Genomic DNA, 11,423 nt, shown 5'->3' with positions numbered 1-11,423 from the left:
TATTGTTTCACATTAATTGACACTCAGTGTTTGTCCACGCCTTGATCCACATGCTTTACAATTCAAAGTTTCTGTTGCAAGGGAACTAATTATCGGATTAGCTATATTAATGCTGCTATATTAATTGTACAGAGAGCCAAAGGTCGTCGTACATGCCCAGTCGGGCGAAAACGACGTAAATTTAAATAATCAATCAAGGGCTGTCGAATTTCCCCTAATGGAGTCTGACCTATAGTAACAGGAGGTTGGGCGGGGTAACCATCATCCACATCTGTATCTATATATGATATCTGCATACATTAAAAAGCATTGTTTAAAACATTTTTATCTCAGACAAAAATTTATATGTGAAATATTTGCCGAACCTTGGAAGAAATTGTATGTATACATTATCTACATATTTTATTCTGACCCCCTTTCCCACCTTATGAAATGATGATCACAATTTTTATGAAAATACTTTTTAATCATTTAATCGTCCTACTGAAAAGTAATGCCAAAACTAAACAGATGAGATTCTTAATTTAGGTACAAGGAGTTCAAGTCACATGTTTACGTTCTTTGTTTTAATTTCAATTTATTTTATTCACTTAACTTTTACCTCCCGATCGATCTCCTCTGTTTCATCTTCTTCTCCAAGTGCTTGAAAGAATATGAACGAGGACGTGCCAGCCGAGAAAATATTTACTTTTTTATAGAATGCGGTTTATTCGAGATGAAGGACAATATGCTTAGGGAAATGTACCAAAATCCTTAAATCTTCGCAAGTATTGTTACTTGCCCATTATAGACCTTCAGAATAAATAATGATACCGGAATGTTAATTATTTCGTAATTACTATGACCATTTCAGAAAATGGCTGCTTTGTGAAATATTACCAAGAGTAATTGTGTCAGAAGATTATCTCTTTCAAGTATTTCTTCCCATTCATCTTTATGTTATCTGATAAACAATCTAATTTCTTTTCAAGTATTTCTATCTCCGAAATCACTTAAAAGCAAAGTAAGTTTAGTGTTCTTATGCCGTATCTGTACAAAACTCTACGACAGGTAAAGTTTCCTAAGAGGTCCTAGAAGTTATTAATAGCATTTCCTGACACTCGTCATTGGACTGTTTGCTTCTGTGCTGTGGACCTACTGTTGGTAATTGCTTTCCCGACACTCGGCATTGGACTGTTTGCTTCTGTGCTGTGGACCGACTGTTGGTAATTGCTTTCCCATAATTTCTGTTATCCTTCTTCTGGGAAGTAAAGGACAAAATAGTTATCAGTTTAATTAGGCCATCTGACTCTAACATTAAAATCCACATTAATGTTTTACCTAACGACTGTAGTTCGGGAAAGAATGAAAACGATGACAAGTAGAATAGATTACTGTCTCTGCCTCCATAGAGGAACTAAATACAGCCAGAGCTCATCAATATGAATTTTCTTTTGAAATGTCTTGTCTACATTTGATAGTATGTATATTATCACTTACTGCTCCGGTGGCATAGTGGTTAGAAGTAGTGAATGGGGCCACCCTAGCCTCAATGGGAATTATCATTACAGGGACCCCTGGGCCACTCTAGCCTCAATGGAAAATTAACATGGAGAAAAATCGTGGGCCACTCTAGCCTCAAGGGGAATTTAACATGGGAAATAGTCTTGGGCTACTCTAGCCTCAAGGGGAATTGAACATGGATAAAAAACCCTGGGCCACTCTAGCCTCAATGGGAATTGAACATGGGATTTTTTTTTTAATTTTTTTTAAATTTAAATTTAAATTTAAATTTAAAAAAGGGGTAGGCAATTGAATAAAGTCATTCTCTTTTCGAGAAATATGGCTGGCCATGAAAAGGGCCTTTGGTTTCTACTTCTTCTTCTGCTTCTAATTTCTTCTTTTTCTCCACCAACTTCTTTTTTTCTCACCTACACTCTTTTTCTTCTTTTTTTCTCCTCCTCTTCTTTCTTCTCTTCCTCCTCCTCTTCTTTCTTCCTCTTCTCGTTTTCTTCTTCTTTTTCAATTTTTTCATTCCATTTTCTTATTCTTATCCTTTCCTCTTCATCCTCCTTCTCCTCCTTTATTTCCTTCATCACACCACTTATCATGTCCTTTGCTTTTCTTAAGTTGTTAATCTCCATTTTTACTCTATGCGGACTATAAGAATAGTGGTCTTCATTGAGTAGTACTAGCATTTGTTCTATCATGCCCAAATTGTCAAGGACGTCTTGCAATGTTTGAAATTTATCGAGGTGTTTCGAAGCCATCTTCTCTGTAGAATGGTTTGAACGACGAATACTGTGGATTCTTATACGAAAAGCGTGGACGTGAAGGAAAACATCCCCCTAAAACATAAAATTGATATTACCTAGATCATGACCTAACATCGTGCAGACGTGAAAGAAAACATCCCTACTTTTCTCATTTCATATAATATACTATCCACATAAGTGAAGCAACAATAAACAAACCCCAAATCTACTATTTACACAAATCATTAAAACATATCCATAATCTACTATCCACATAATCGTACGTGAGCGCTTGCAAAACCCAAACTATACTCTCCACATACGCTAAGAAACAATAAACAAAATCCATAATCTACTATCCACACAATCGTACGTGAGCGCTTACAAAACCCAAACTATACTCTCCACATACGCTAAGAAACAATAAACAAAATCCATAATCTACTATCCACACAATCGTACGTGAGCGCTTACAAAACCCAAACTATACTCTTCACATACGCTAAGAAACAATAAAGAAACCCATAATCTACCATTCACACAAACTTACGTGAACAGTTACAAACACAAACACACAAACACATACCCTCGCACTATGAAAAAAGAGTTAGTGTTTATAATCACACTACTCTACCTACCTACACACACACACACACACACACACACACACACACACACACACACACACACACACACACACACACACACACACATTGGCAAATCGATAGTTATTTCTTTTCTAGAGTATTGGGTAGCCCTGAAAAGGGCTGTTTTTTTTAACTCCAGATGCAACTATCTAATGATTGCACCTTCCTGGCCTGGCGCCACACACGCATCTTCTTCCCCAGTCTCCTTTCACCTTTCTTCTGGGGAGCCAAGAGGGAGGATGATTCGCTTCAGCACCCCAATCCTCTGTCTCGGGAATATTGAACGACATCCTCTCTTCTCTTTTCTTTTCCTCCTCTTCCCTGTCTTCTCTCCTCCTCTTCCTTCTTTATTCTTTCTTCTTCTATTATAGCCTCCGCAGCCAGTTCATTTACCAGGCGCCTGACATATTCCAGATGTATCTGGAGTTCAAGAAGTTTGCTTATTCTGCTACTATTCATTCTTGTGTTGATCAATCAACAAGGGTAGCTAGACTGCCGAACGAGTTTCAATTTATAGTGAAAGCGCGTACGTGAAGGAAAACATCCCTCTAAAAACATAAAATTGATCTTACCTAGATCATGACCAAAAAGAAAACAACAACGCGCGGACCTAAAAGAAACACTCACTCACTTTTTTATTCTACCCATCACTATTTTAAAACTTTTTATAAATCACTTCAATTGAATATCCACATACTCAAAGCAATCCAATCTAACCCCGAAATCTACACCTCAAACACCAAATAAAGACATCATGTTAATCTACTATCCACACCAACGTACTTGATCACTTACAAACACACAAACTCACAAACACATACCCTCACATTTTTTTTAAAAGAGTTAGTGTTTATTTTCACACTACTCTACCTACACACATTGGCAAATGGATAGTTATTTCTTTTCTAGAGTATTGGGTAGCCCTGAAAAGGGCTGTTTCTTTTTGTTTGCTATGGCAATCTTTTAGTTTCTAAGAATGCGATGTCCTCTGAGGATAGACTTTCTGGCGATAGGTCTGCTTCTTCGGAAAGAGAAGAAGAACTCTTTGGTGTCGATACGGCAATCGACAAAGCCTCTGTCAGCTTCAGGTTCTTGTTGCTGCTGTTGTTGTTGTTGCTGCTGTTGCTGCTGTCTCTGAAGTCTGTACTTCTCTGTCCATTCTTCTTTTTCCCTGTTCATTTCTTCTCTGAAAAGCTCTTCTATCAGGTCTTCAGTGATTTTTAACATTCTCACATTCTCTATTTCTTCTGGCTTCGGTATCAGACTGTGTCTGACCCTATGCAAATTCACGTAGGCTTCGTTGAGCTTAGCTAGTTTGGAACACATCTTCTTAGGAGGATGAGTCGACAGTGGATGGTTAGACTGGAACAAACCGGTTCTTAAAGTCAAAGCGCGGACGTGAAGGAAAACATCCCCCACACGGTTTTCGAGTCGCAATGTACAGTGAGTGTCATGAGAGGGATAGTAAGAAGTCAAAGAGCATCAATCCAACATTCTTATAGCTAAACAAAAGACAAAGGCATTTTTTTCAAAACACAACATTTTTATTCAAAAATCACTTAACACTAACCAACAACAACTCTAACATTTTTAACAATAATCCAACAATATAACATCAAACAATTTTTTCAAATCACCAACATTTTTTTCTCAATTCACAATCTACTTTAAACAGGGCTGACAACGTTGTGAATGAAATTGTGATTTCCACTGTTGGAAATCATTAGGCCATTGATGGACACTACGTTTCCTAGCTTGAGACAAAAGATAAGCATAATGGTCACAAAACCATCGATCTACTTTCACATCATTTCTTGAAGAAGAACGAGGATCAAAATGAGTCACTAAACGTTCTAAGGAATAGCCCAGGCTTCGATGATGCAGAAAATACACGCAATATTGTCCACACACCAAGGAATCTGTGCCTTGTAATTTCACATTATTGAATCGGGTGGTCTGAGCATTTCTTCTCATAAAGTCGATGATATCGTCTTCCAAAGGGGGCAATCCGTACGAATCGAAATATTCCACACATCCTTCTTGAGGAAAGTAGACGGCTACCCAGTGGGTTCCTGGGAGATGACTGTCGTCCGTGTTGATCACGTAAGCTTGATGGTCTTGAGGTTTGCGATGAGGGAGTTCATCTTTAGCACAGACGACAGGATTCCAAGAAGCCGTATACGAACTGTGGTTCAAAAGGTACTAAAGTTCCCAGGTATCCATTGATTTGTGTGTGTTTTTTTTCTTCTTCTTCTTCACAGGTAATAATAAGTCGTCAATTCGATCCTGACTTTTTGCTTGAAAATGTCTGACGAATAAACGGTTATTCGTTCTGTTTCCTCACTCTGATTCAGGAGAGCTTCGATACGATGGATATCTTGAGTGGTTAATGGTGGACAAGAATGTTTACGCAAGTCTTTATACCACTGGTGCAACACGTCTTTGTTCGAGATGAGACTCCAAGCTTCGTCCAGATACTCGTTTTGACATCCGTAGCAATTTTTCTTGATCAATTCCGTCATTTTTTCGACCAAGTGTTTGGCAAAACAGGAGACTAAATGGGCTTCTTGTTCTGGCCATCTTGACTTCATCATGATCACTTCTTCTTTTTCCACGGTCTCCTCACATTTCATGTCCAAAGTTTCTCCACTAGGTAAAGAGGGATAACAGTCTTCCATGGTTTCTAGTAATCTAGGATGACTTCTCTCAAACTGTTGATTTCTATCGTATTATCGAATTCTGCATACAGGATGACGTTCACCGTTTCATCAGGGTCTCGGTCTTTAAACTGAATTTCCACACGAATCTGGCCGGATTTTATAGGGTGGAAATGTCCCTCGTCGCTGCCTTGGTCTGGAGTGAAATCGAAAGCCCACAAAGCATAGCCTCCTGCATAATCTTCGTACGTAATGCCGTGACTGGTGTTGGTTCCTAACTGGCCGGTGGCTTCGTACAGGGACAAGTACGATCTCAAGTAATTCTTCTTGGTAAAGTCAGGTTCGAAAGGTCGGGTACACAAGGTTTTGCCATCGCGACTGACTTCGATTTTGGACACGCCAAAGTGTTGAAAGTAGAAAGGATTTTTTTCGGCAGCTCCGTTGAAGGCTGTATTCTCGACGATACCAACGATCAAACGTTTGGGTAACTGTCCTTGGAACAGATGATCTTCGATCATGGATCGCTGTCCCTTGGGAATGGTGAAGGTTTTCACTTCCACGCGTCGTATGGGATACTTGGCAGTCGTTCTGCTCAACGTCTGACTGATGTCGTTACCTACTTTAGGTAACACTTCCACACGACGTACGTAGAGTCTGGCTTCTAGGATTTTGGTTTTGTAACCGTCACTATCAGCCAATAAATGGAAAGCGGCACTGCTACGATTCAGTCTCAGGCGGACATCCACCCCGTTCAGCAAATACTTTTCTTGCAACCACATGTCCAAATGCAAACGATCCATCAGTTCTAAACTTGTGTCGGCTCCCGTGATTCTCTTTCTTCGTTCTACAAATCCATCATTGTTGTCTTTCTTTTCATCAGTTTCCAATATTTCAAACTTGGTAGGTTCGTCAGCTTCCCATACCACACAGGCATTGAGATGAGTGTTCTTGGCATCTATTCCGTACGTCAAGAGATTTTCCAGGTAGGCACGATAAAGGTAAGTATCCATGCTGCTACTGACCAGTTTGTTATTCAAGTACAAGTCCACTCCACTGAACAAGGAATGCATGAAATTGTTGACGGGAGCTACTGCTTCATCGTCTATAGCACCTCCAGTCTTATCTAGAATTTTGACTTTCAGGTACAAGTAACTGCAATTCAGATCGATGTAATCTTCTGGCTGTCCTTTGATTTCAAACTCGATGGGAGCGGAATCGGCCAATGAGGAGACGGGATGAAATTCCACCCACTGGGATTCTTGCATAGTGATCATGGTGGGGGGCATGGCAAACAGATCCAGTTCCGTCTTGGAACAAGCGCAAGACTCACGGTGCATCATTTTGTTCTGTTCTTTCTCAATAATCGAAAACGTCTAAGTCTCGAACGGTTCTTCTTTTCTTGGCCTTTCTAGCTTGAAGTCTGGTGAAAGGGTGTTTTCTGCGTCGTCTCTTTCTGCCTTGTCCTTGCTGAATGCCTGACTCGGTAGCGTGCAGGGCATTTATAGGTGTTTCTCGGCGACCCAAAATGTCTTTGCCCGTTTGCAGCAAGACATTTTTGCCTGCCCTCATGAAGGCTTCTTTAGGGTTTTGTTTGTCGATGATGACATTTTGGAGAAATTCTTTGCCTTGAGTCAGTGCCGCATCTTTCAAGGCGTGCAATCCGCGTGTCACCATCGGTTTCAACACTGGGGCCACCGAACGAAAGGCCGATTTTAACATATCTCCTAAACCGTGTCCTCGCTGTCGAGCAACCCCTCGGTACACTGGATACATGACTTACGAGTCGTGAGAGAACCGTTTTCGAAAATGGAGTTTCACCGTGACTTTTCCTTTGGTGAATGGAATATTTTGTCCCAAATCTCCTTTTATAGCAATGTTGATCGTGTCCAAATACGACTTGCTGACAGGCAAATAGTGAGGATGTACAAATTCGCGGTGGACGTGGTAAGTGTTTCCACCTTCCTCGTCAGTGTTCGTGGCAGAATCCACTTTGAAAGGAATGACACGCAGTAACGGCACGGAGGTGTGTCCCACCACGTTGTACTCCACCACATCGGAGTACACGAACATCAAATTCAGTCCTTGGTTCAGTTCTACCGGGGTACGAAATAACTTGCTAAAAGACTCGTTGTCGTAAACGATGGGTAATTCGTTTTTCTTCATCATGGCCATTCTCAGGTTCATGTCTCCGCCCAACATGTCATACAATTCAGGACAAAATAAAATGGACAGGATTTTACTCCGTTCAAATTTCATCAAGAAGCGACGAGCTGTTTTGTGGTACTCCATGGTGACACTTTTGTTAACATGCTCCAAAGCTTTCAGAAACACGACATTAAACCTGGAGGCTATGGTGCTGACCAAATGTTGACCACTAAAATAATAGCCTGGGGAAATGAACAAGTGATAGGTGGTGTACTTTTGTGTACGGGTTTTCTTGTCATATTTGACATTGCTATCCATCCACTGTTGCATTTGCTCGTCATGTACTTCCGCATCAAAAAAATTTTGATTGGGAAGGACATTGAGGACTTGGGTCGGGTGAATGATTTCCACTAAAGCCACTTCCCAATGGGCTTCGTGATCTAAGGGGATGGCCTGAGGTAATTTGGCCGTGTAACAGCACAACGTGTTGTGGGGAAACACCTCCATGGAACTGTCACTGGGTAAGGTTAAGTAAAATTGGTTTTGGTGACTCATAATTCCAGAGTTCTGTGGCTGTCCGAGGGGTTAGTGGACGTCAGAGGCGTGTCTCCGCCCAAATTGGGGTTCTGGTTGTGATTGTTGTTGGAGTGGTGACTGGCACTGGCACTGGACACAAGGTTCCCGTTGGAAGAGAATTTCAGGGAGGGATTGGGAAGCAGGTAACCGATGCAACTGCTCAATAAAATGGTCCACAATTGTTTCTCTCCTTGTTGCAAACTCAAATTGGCGATGGCTGCCCCGATGACACAATACACCACGAAGATTTGGCAGAAAAAGACGATTTGCGTTTTAGGCACACGTTCTCCACACCACACCCACAAGGGTTGTTTTTGTAAATCTTGCACAGAAGAACTAGGTGAAGGAGGAGTGGTCGACGTAGCTGCGTCTGCTGTGTGAAAGGGCATGATGGTCACTTCTTTTTATAGTCGATGACTTGCGAAGCGTCGATCCAAGAATCAAAACTGGGTGGATATCCTTTCCAACGTACTTTGACTTCTTTGACACGTCGTTTGCCTACTTTACGGGTTCTGCGTTCGAGAATGCTTTCGATGTCGTACACGTCGTCTTCTTTTTTGGTGACACGTTATAACTCGGGCAAATAAAACGTTCCTTTGAGTACTTCTCCGTTCATGTCTTCCAATTTATAGGCGACAGGATGACGGCCATGCACTCGTCCAGTGACGCGAACAATTCGGTCCTCCAGTTAGGTAAGTAACCTTTGTCGAAAGTGCGTTTGGTTTTGCCAATGCGCACCCAATCTCCTACGGCCAACTCTCCACTTTTCTTGGGGACAGCCCTCATCGGGAACGTACCAAACAGGCGCTCAAACACCAACACTTCGTTGTCGGGAGACACGTCTTGCGGGGCACGTCCAATGCTTCGATGGTAAGATTGGTTGTACGCTTGCACCAGGTGCGGTAAGATGTCGATGTACTTCAGAGTGTGGTGATGCGTAAAATATTTCCACATGCGTTCTTTCAAAGTGCGTTGAAAACGTTCCACGATGCTGGCTTTGGTTTCGGGATTCTCGGTGGTAGAAAAATGAATGTCACGTTTCTTTAATTCTTTTTGGAAAGCTTGGTTCAGAAATTCAGTACCTTTGTCCGTTTGCCATCGAAGAGGGTGACGACCGCTTTGTTTCAACACCCGTTGCAGGGCTCGCACTAACTCGCTGCTCGATTTGGAAGTCAAGGGTACGACCCAAGCAAATTTGGAAAAGACGTCGATGACACAAAACAAATATTTGTAGCCACGATTGTAGCTGGCCAAATGAGAGACATCGGCTAAATCGGCTTGCCATTGATGATCGATGCCTTCCACTCGGGTGCGACTTCTGGCAAACTTGCGTCGAATAGGTTTGTGTAAAGTGTAGGTAGCTTGTTCTTGCAACCATCGTTGCACTTGAGGTAAACGGAGACTTTTCAGTCGAGTTTTGGCAGCACAATACAATTTTTGAACTCCTGCGTAATCTGCAGGATGGGAGGGATCGTAGTAAATGCTGGCTAAGACTTTTTCCATTTTTTTGTGTTGGTTGGTGTGTTAATAAGGCACCCACTCTTGGAAGAGGCTACTCTTTTTCTCTTGGGGTATTTTCTTGGATTGCAATGCTTTGCGTGTGCGACCGGCAATAGGTGTTGAAGAGGAGGAGGATGTCTGAGCGGAGGATATCGGTTCTTGTTTCACTTCTGTCTTCACTTCTGTCTTCACTTTCTTTTTCTCTTGTGATGAAGAAGGGGCGGCCATCATCTTTTTAATCCATCCAATTCTGGAGGTAGGTGGTGTTGTTAACTTGCGTACTTTTTCTGGTGGAGTTTGAAACCCTTCTTCTTCTTCTTCTTTTCCTTTTTCTGTCTTGGTCACTGGTACTCGTACTGGTACTGGTGATGGTGCTGGACTTTTCATCAAGGTCTTAAAATATTTCAGAGTGGGTAGAGCTGTTTCGTCTAAAGCTTTCTGGTGAAAGAGTTGCAGTCGTTGCAAGAGTTGACCGTACTTTTGCGATTTTTCTGTTTCGGACAAATCTTGGCGATCCATCAAGGACTGCAATTCGTGTTGTAACTGGGACATCTCGCTCAAATTGGGATTGGGAGGTAAATGCGGGGTGTGTTGTTCTTGCCACCGATGGTATTCCATCCATCGTTTGTAAGGCACTAAAGCTAGTTTTCGTCCTTCCATGGGGTTGTCAGGGGTCGATTCTGAGATCTTGGAACTTCCGAGGCCTTTTTATCTTGCTCCCACTAGTCCTCCCAACATGGTTCCCAAGACTCCTTTCAGTATGGGGCCTAACAAGAGAGGTAAAATACCTCCACGTTGCACTAACATCTTCTTTTTTTGACGAATGGGAATTTTCTTTTGAACCATTTGGCGAAGAACGTGACGATGTTTGCCTAAGCATTGTTTCTGGTGTTTGGACAAAGGGATCGTGCCTTTCAAAACGTTCAAACAACATTCGCACACGGTATCGATGACCTCTTTGGAGGCCGTTTGAATGAGTTTTTTTCGTAGGGGTGGAGAAGCTTTGGACAGGACAGATAACATGTCCCCATGTTTGGCTAAACGTGGTGGCCGTCCTTTCCTTTTCTTTCCTTGGGGTTTTCTGGAGGGTGACATCTTTGAGTCTTCAGGAGCACCAAAAAACACTGATACCCGACTTGGTCACAGGCCTTTTTTTATACTGGAATGCGTCGCCACTGATTATCTTTACGTCGTATTAGTTTGAGGACATGCATGACACGTCGTGCAGGGGTACGTAACGGACTAAATCGAGCCAGTTCTTGCTTGGACAAATCCAGTAAACTTTGTAACATGCCCGATCTTTCTTGAACTTTGATTTTGGGAGAAGGTACTTTGTGAGCAGCAGCCACTGCCACTAAATTGGAAGGTCCTGCCACTGGGGAAGTTCTTTTGGGGGTCATCAACGGAGAAGTTCTTGGTGTGATCAACGTCTCCAAGTACTCTTCAGTTCTGGGTGTCATTAACGGAGAAGTGGACAAACGTGAGGCTGCCGGAGACGCAGTCACCGCCGCGGCAGGTCGTGGTTTGCGAGTGTAAGGTTGCGTCCTGGCCGAAGTGCCTCTCTTGCGACTAGTTTTCTGTGGACTTTTCTTTTTCTGAGGACTTTTTCTCTGTTTCTTTTTCTGGGGGCTTCTTTTCTTTTTCCGGGGTGGTGTCTGGTAAGA

Source organism: Sinohyriopsis cumingii, chromosome 1 (assembly GCF_028554795.1).
Source record: "Sinohyriopsis cumingii isolate HCF-2022 chromosome 1, ASM2855479v2, whole genome shotgun sequence".
Lineage (NCBI taxonomy): Eukaryota > Metazoa > Mollusca > Bivalvia > Unionida > Unionidae > Sinohyriopsis > Sinohyriopsis cumingii.
The sequence above is the reverse complement of the archived record's forward strand: the minus strand, read 5'-3'. Positions refer to the sequence as shown.